Source organism: Sodiomyces alkalinus (assembly GCF_003711515.1).
Source record: "Sodiomyces alkalinus F11 unplaced genomic scaffold SODALscaffold_3, whole genome shotgun sequence".
In the NCBI taxonomy this organism is placed as follows: domain Eukaryota; kingdom Fungi; phylum Ascomycota; class Sordariomycetes; order Glomerellales; family Plectosphaerellaceae; genus Sodiomyces; species Sodiomyces alkalinus.
The window spans coordinates 2,584,770-2,590,769 of record NW_021167081.1 but is presented as its reverse complement, the minus strand read 5'-3'; positions in this window follow the sequence as shown (position 1 = coordinate 2,590,769).

The window sequence follows — 6,000 nt, the reverse complement described above, 5'->3', positions numbered from 1 at the left end:
CGGATACCGATACTATTACGGATACTCCGCGGTTTACCGCTACGAGGTGTAAACCGTTTCCTATACCTCTAATATCCCCTAAAACTTCTGCGCGCGCGTTCCTTATAGCGTTAGCAGTGGTTAGAGGCGTTAAGGTAGAAGGAGACGATAACCACTAACGGGTAGCCGCGGATACCCTTAGGGGGTGCCCGTCGGCTATACGCCTATCGGCCGCGCGCCTATCTATTATAACCGCGCAGATCGGTTATTAGGGTCAGGATAACTACTCAACTCGGCCGCACGATCTCTAACTAATTAGGTTAGGAGACCGAACTGGTTAATCGGGTTAAATGGATACACGTGACCGACCGGATTATATAAGGAGCGTTTTATCCGACCTTCCTGTATCTAGATATCAGATCCATTATCTATCATAATTTATATTATCTAGACGATCCAGTTTATGCTATTACGGCCCTGCTTAGTTATAGTATAGTGCTCGGAGGCGGATTCCTTCGGTATTCTAGAAGCTCTTGATCTGATTAGGGTAACTAGGGTACTCGAGAGTAGTTCCGGCCTACTTAAACGAACTATAGCCGTTATTAACGCGTTTAGACTACCTCGTCGTAATGCGTATTATCTAGGGGCTATACCGATTAGATGGATTATTCTTCTAACCTTCTCTTAACCTTCTTTTAACCGATATTATTACCCGTTATTACGTCGCGGGATATCCTTTTTAATCTGAATCCTACTTTAATCTTAACCACGATATACGATATAGATTCGACTGATTAGAGATTAGGTTAGGGCGTTATATGCCTGAAAACCATTACGGCTTCGACTAGCTATTTATCTAATTAAGGTAACGCGTGCCTGAAAAACGCGATTATTTTTAGATACGATATAGCTTCGACTAAACGACTTAGCCAGGGCGTTATATGCCTAAAAACCACTACGGATTCGGCCTCCTTTTATTAGGGCGTTACGTGCCTAAAAACCGCGATACTGTTTTTATTATTTAGATTTTATAGCTTCGTCTTCCGCCTTAGACTAAGGCTCTACGTCTTCGCTCTCTCCCTCTACGCCCTCGCCCTCCTCTTTACGTTAGAAGTCTACCTCTTCGCCCTCTCCCTCTCTCTCTCTCTCTCCCTCGTCTTCTAGTCTCCTCTAAAGACTCTTCGAGAGTCTCTTCGTTAATAGCTTTGTTAACGGCTTTAATAGTGGTTCCGTTAGTTACTTTAAAAGCCCGGAAAGAATAGTCCTACGCACGTGGACTGCCTTAGTTAGGGTAACGAACTAATTTCTATTCCTCCATCTTCTTCTTTTCCTTCTCTTAGTTCCCCTTCTTCTCCGCCGCCCTCTTTTATATCTTCCCCTTCCACGCCTCCACCTACGTTACCTTTAGATTAGTCTGATTATGGCAACGTGGGCACCGAAAAGATCGCCGCACGCGTTACGCCTCCTCTCTTTACGGCTTTTACTCCGCCTCCGCCTTCTTATTCGTCTTCGGGGCCGCCGCTAGTAAAGACTCCACCTACTTATACGAATACCGACCTAACGCCTCCGCCCACGCCACCGCTAGCTACTATAAGCTTTATCCGTTGAGATACAGAAACGAATAGTCCCTTATATATGGATTAATCTGATTAGGGTAACGTGGGCACCGAAAAGACCCCCTCGCGTGTTATTCCTCTTCCTCGCCTTACTTTTACTCCTATCAGGATAGTGGCGTTAACTCCTCCGCCTACGACTACGGTTCTTATACCCGCCGTGGCTCCGACTCTTATTCCGACTCCCGTTCCGACTCCACGCCCGCCGCCGCTAAAGGAAGATATCCTAAAAGGACTACTACTTTAGTATATAACCTCGTATAGGTCTAATAGCAGTAAAGGATATAATCTGATTTCCCCTATCCTGGAATTAGTTCGAGAAATAGGATAGGAACGGCTCGACGCATTCTTAAAAGAAAGACTATACTAGGAGTAGGCCCTTTTAACGATAGCGTTAGAACTAAAGTCACTACGCGAGGAATGAAAATAGTAACGCCTTAGTTAGGGTAATAAAGAGATACCGTAACGCCGGTCGTTACTATAAGGCACAGTAGCGCGAGAGTCTTTACGGGAGGAACCGTAACGCCCTAGTCAGGGTAACGAAGAGGTCCGTTAACGCGAAGACTATACCGTAAAACCGTAGCCACGCCGCTCGCTACCGTAAAAGATAGCGTAACGTCGTTTATTGCGAAGTCTACCACGAGAGGTATCGTTATAAGGCACGCCGCGAAGAGGACCGCGAGAAGGTCCGCCGCCGTAGGCACGGCCCTAGAGGAAGAAGAACCAGGATAAGAGCCGAAGACCCCTCCCTAGTCACGAAGGTCTAGGGATTCCGCCTCGAAGCGATATATAGGGCGTAGAAAAGATTATTAATCTGCGGTTCTGCCTGTCGTATACTGAAGACCTGCTACTGTGAAAAAAAAAAAAGAAAAAAAAAAAAAAGATCAGAAAGGGTAGTCCTGTTATTTTTCCTTGGTTATTTCCCTTATGTGCGTGTGTCCTGACTTCTCGTTATTCCTGCTTTTCCTGCCTACCTGTTTTTCCCTCCCTCTGCCTTTTTTTTTTTTTTTTTCTGCCTCTTTACCTTTCCCTTTACCTGATTAGGGCAACCTACGTGGTTTCGGAAGCAGAAGTCCTACGTAGAAGCCGGTGGCCGCGTTTTGTTTTTGATTCCTAACGGGGGGTATAGTCGTGAGAATTTTAGACTATATATTAGGGCCGCGATTGACGCCCGTGGACTTCGGTACTAAGGCCGTATCTTCACGATCTGCTTTATATTAGTCTAATTAGAAGATAGACTATCCCGATAAGCATGTTTTATTTCTATTTCTATTATTTTTATTTAGAAGCTATGCCCGCGAGGCTATAGCCGTGTTTTTAATTCCTGACCAGGGCCGCGATTCTGGCTTCTATTTTTCCCCCCCCCCCCCCCCCTTCTATAGTAATCTACTTTACGTGGTTGGCCTAATTAGAAGAAGTAGTATCTGCCTACCTATTTATTTTTATTGTTTTTGTTATTAAAAGCTATGCCCGCTGGGACCGCGCGCCTAGCTTTAGGGCCGAGGATAGAGGAGAGAGTATAAGGCACTCTCGATAACACCTTAATAACACCCCCCCCCCTTGACTTTTTAGCCCTTCTTTTTACTTCTATTAGCCTAATCAGAATAAGTACTATCAAATAAGCCTGTTTTTAAGCCTTCTAGACCGTTAGTTATTTAGTTATTTATACTCTTATTCGTGGTCTTAATTATATGGCTACGTCTCTTCCCCTCTCTTCTTTTTTAGCTCTCCTTTTTAGCCTTCCTGTTTTTACACCGTTTTTACACGCCTTATTCCTATACGCCTCCGTGGCCTACATTATTCCCGATTTCCTACGTCTCTTATTCTTATTCTTTTTCTTCTATCTTTATTATTCTAATCAAGGGAGCCGAGCCGCCTATCCTATTCTTCCTTTTCCTATTCCTTTAGTTCTTCGGGTTATTCTTTCGGTTCCGACGATTCCTTTAAGTCCTGCCACGGTACACGACGGTTAGCTTCTTCCGGAAAAGACGCCACGATACGAGCACGCGGGAAAAAGATCTGACTTACCTGCCTGCCCGCTACCACCTTAAAGGAACCACGCGCCGAAGATACCGCTGCCGTGACCGTTACTACCGCTATATTACACGAAGACCGCCCGCCCGACCTCGTGCGTTAGACTATATTAGAGAACTACCACGCGTGGAGGAGACGGCTAGAAGACCTATAACTACTAGGACTGCTTAGAGGAGCCCTGATCAGGGTAACGAAGATATCGTTTTAGTTATTATTTATACTAGATCTACGCGTTATTCTTTAGAATTATCGTGGCCTTAAGGGCGAGGCGACGATAATTAGGGTCGTATTATAACCGCGTAGATCGGTTATTAGGATTAGGATACCTAATTAGGTCGGCCGCACGATTTCTAACTAATTAGGTCAGGGGACCGAACCGGTTAATCGGGTTAAATAAATACACGTGACCGACCGGATTATATAAGGAGCGTTTCATCCGAACTTCCTGTATCTAGATTTCGGATCCATCATCCATCACAATTTACATTATCTAGACGATCCAGTTTATGCCATTACGGCCCTGCTCAGTTACACTATTATATCCTTCTATATAACCGAGAAGGTATAGAACTATAATGCTTAGAAGGCGTTCTTTAACGCCGGAAGGACTTATAACCCTATACGCGTGAGGAAGTAAGCTATTAATAATAGCGATATCGGTGCTATAGATCCCTCTCCCTTTAACGCCTCTTAGCCGCTATCGCGCTTAACCCGCGAGGATTTCCCGCCTTCGCTAAACCACTACCACGATATACGCCTTTACCCGTTACGGGAGCGGTGGTTATAGGCTAAGGGGGAGTACTTTAAGGGTTACCGATAGATAGGCTGTTAGTAGGAGGTAGGTAGTAATTAGGCTAATAAGTCATAAGTCCTCGTTTATAAATCGGTATACACCTATAAATTTAATAAGGAGGGCACCTTCCTTAAGTGTAAGGCACGCCTTATACTATAAGGGGACTAATAAAAACGGTTAGAAACGGAAAATAACTACGCCGCTATATCAGCCTCGCGGTCCTTCCGTATACTAATAATAATCGCCGTATAATTTAATCTAGAAATAAGGCAGTTCGATACCGTTAACGCGTTCGTTAATGCTAGCCTGGAAAAAAGCTGTTTATAAAGATACCGTAAGGCTACGAAGTACTAGGTAAGGTCCTACTACTATGGAAAGCCCTCTTCGGTTTAAGGGTATTGCTACTACTATAGTAAGAGGAATTTAGCGGCACGCTATAGAGGATACTTTATAGCCGTCCCTAATAACCCCTATATTATGATCCGTGACGGTTTAATCCTATTCTTCTATATTAACGATATCGGACTTATATACTATAAAGACTATAAGACGGACGCCGACGACCTTAAGGCTGCCCTTAAGCGAAGCTATAGGTTATTAGGAGGCGAAGAAATCCGTTAGTTCCGAGGAATTAAGGTCCTAAGGGATAAAGCCACCCGTAGGTTATAGCTATTATAATCCTCTTACGTGGAGAAGATCGCGGTTAAATACTACGTAGATATACTCTACCGAAAACCATTAAAGGTCCTATTATCTATAGAGCCGTTAATACTACGCAATAGTATACGCGCGTCGATTCCCGAGGTCCGCTAGTACTAGGGTATAATTGGTTCTATCCTATATAACACTATTATAATAAGACCCGATATCGCGTCCGCTTATTTAAAGCCTTCCTAATATAACGTTAACCCCTCCTCTAATTACCTTAGGAGGGCTTAATAAGTGCTACGATTCTTATACTATATAAGGTACTACTACCTAGAATTCGGTAGGGATAGACTCTTCCTAACTATAAGCGACGCGTCCTCCGGGGATAATCCAGACCATAAGAGTTTATAAGGATATACGATAAAGCTCTTCGGTGGTACCGTTAACTAAAAGGCGGGTAAGTAACCGACGGTCACGATGTCGTTAATAGAATTAGAACTACTCGCTCTTATAAAGGCCGCTAAAAAGATAGTATTCGTTAGCCGGATATTAAAGGATTCAGAGCTTCGGTTACATTAATAGTAACTATAGCTATACTACGATAATTAGCAGACTATTAACCTCGTTAATAAGAAGGCATAACGCTTACAAATAAGGCTACGGCACGTGGATATATATAACTAGTAGGCACGCTAGTTAGTATAATAAGGTGTCTCTAAGGTTATATACGTTAACAAGAAGGCGATAATCGCGGACGGTTTAATAAAGGCACTACCGGAGGCGGGGATTAAAAGACTATAATCATAGCTTCATTTAACGCATTAAAAGGATCGTATCGAGTAGTCTAAATAACTACACGAAGAGATTAAACGCGCTAAGGCCACGGCCGTAGCGACTACGAAAGCCTCCGAGGATATAGTAGATCCGATAGAT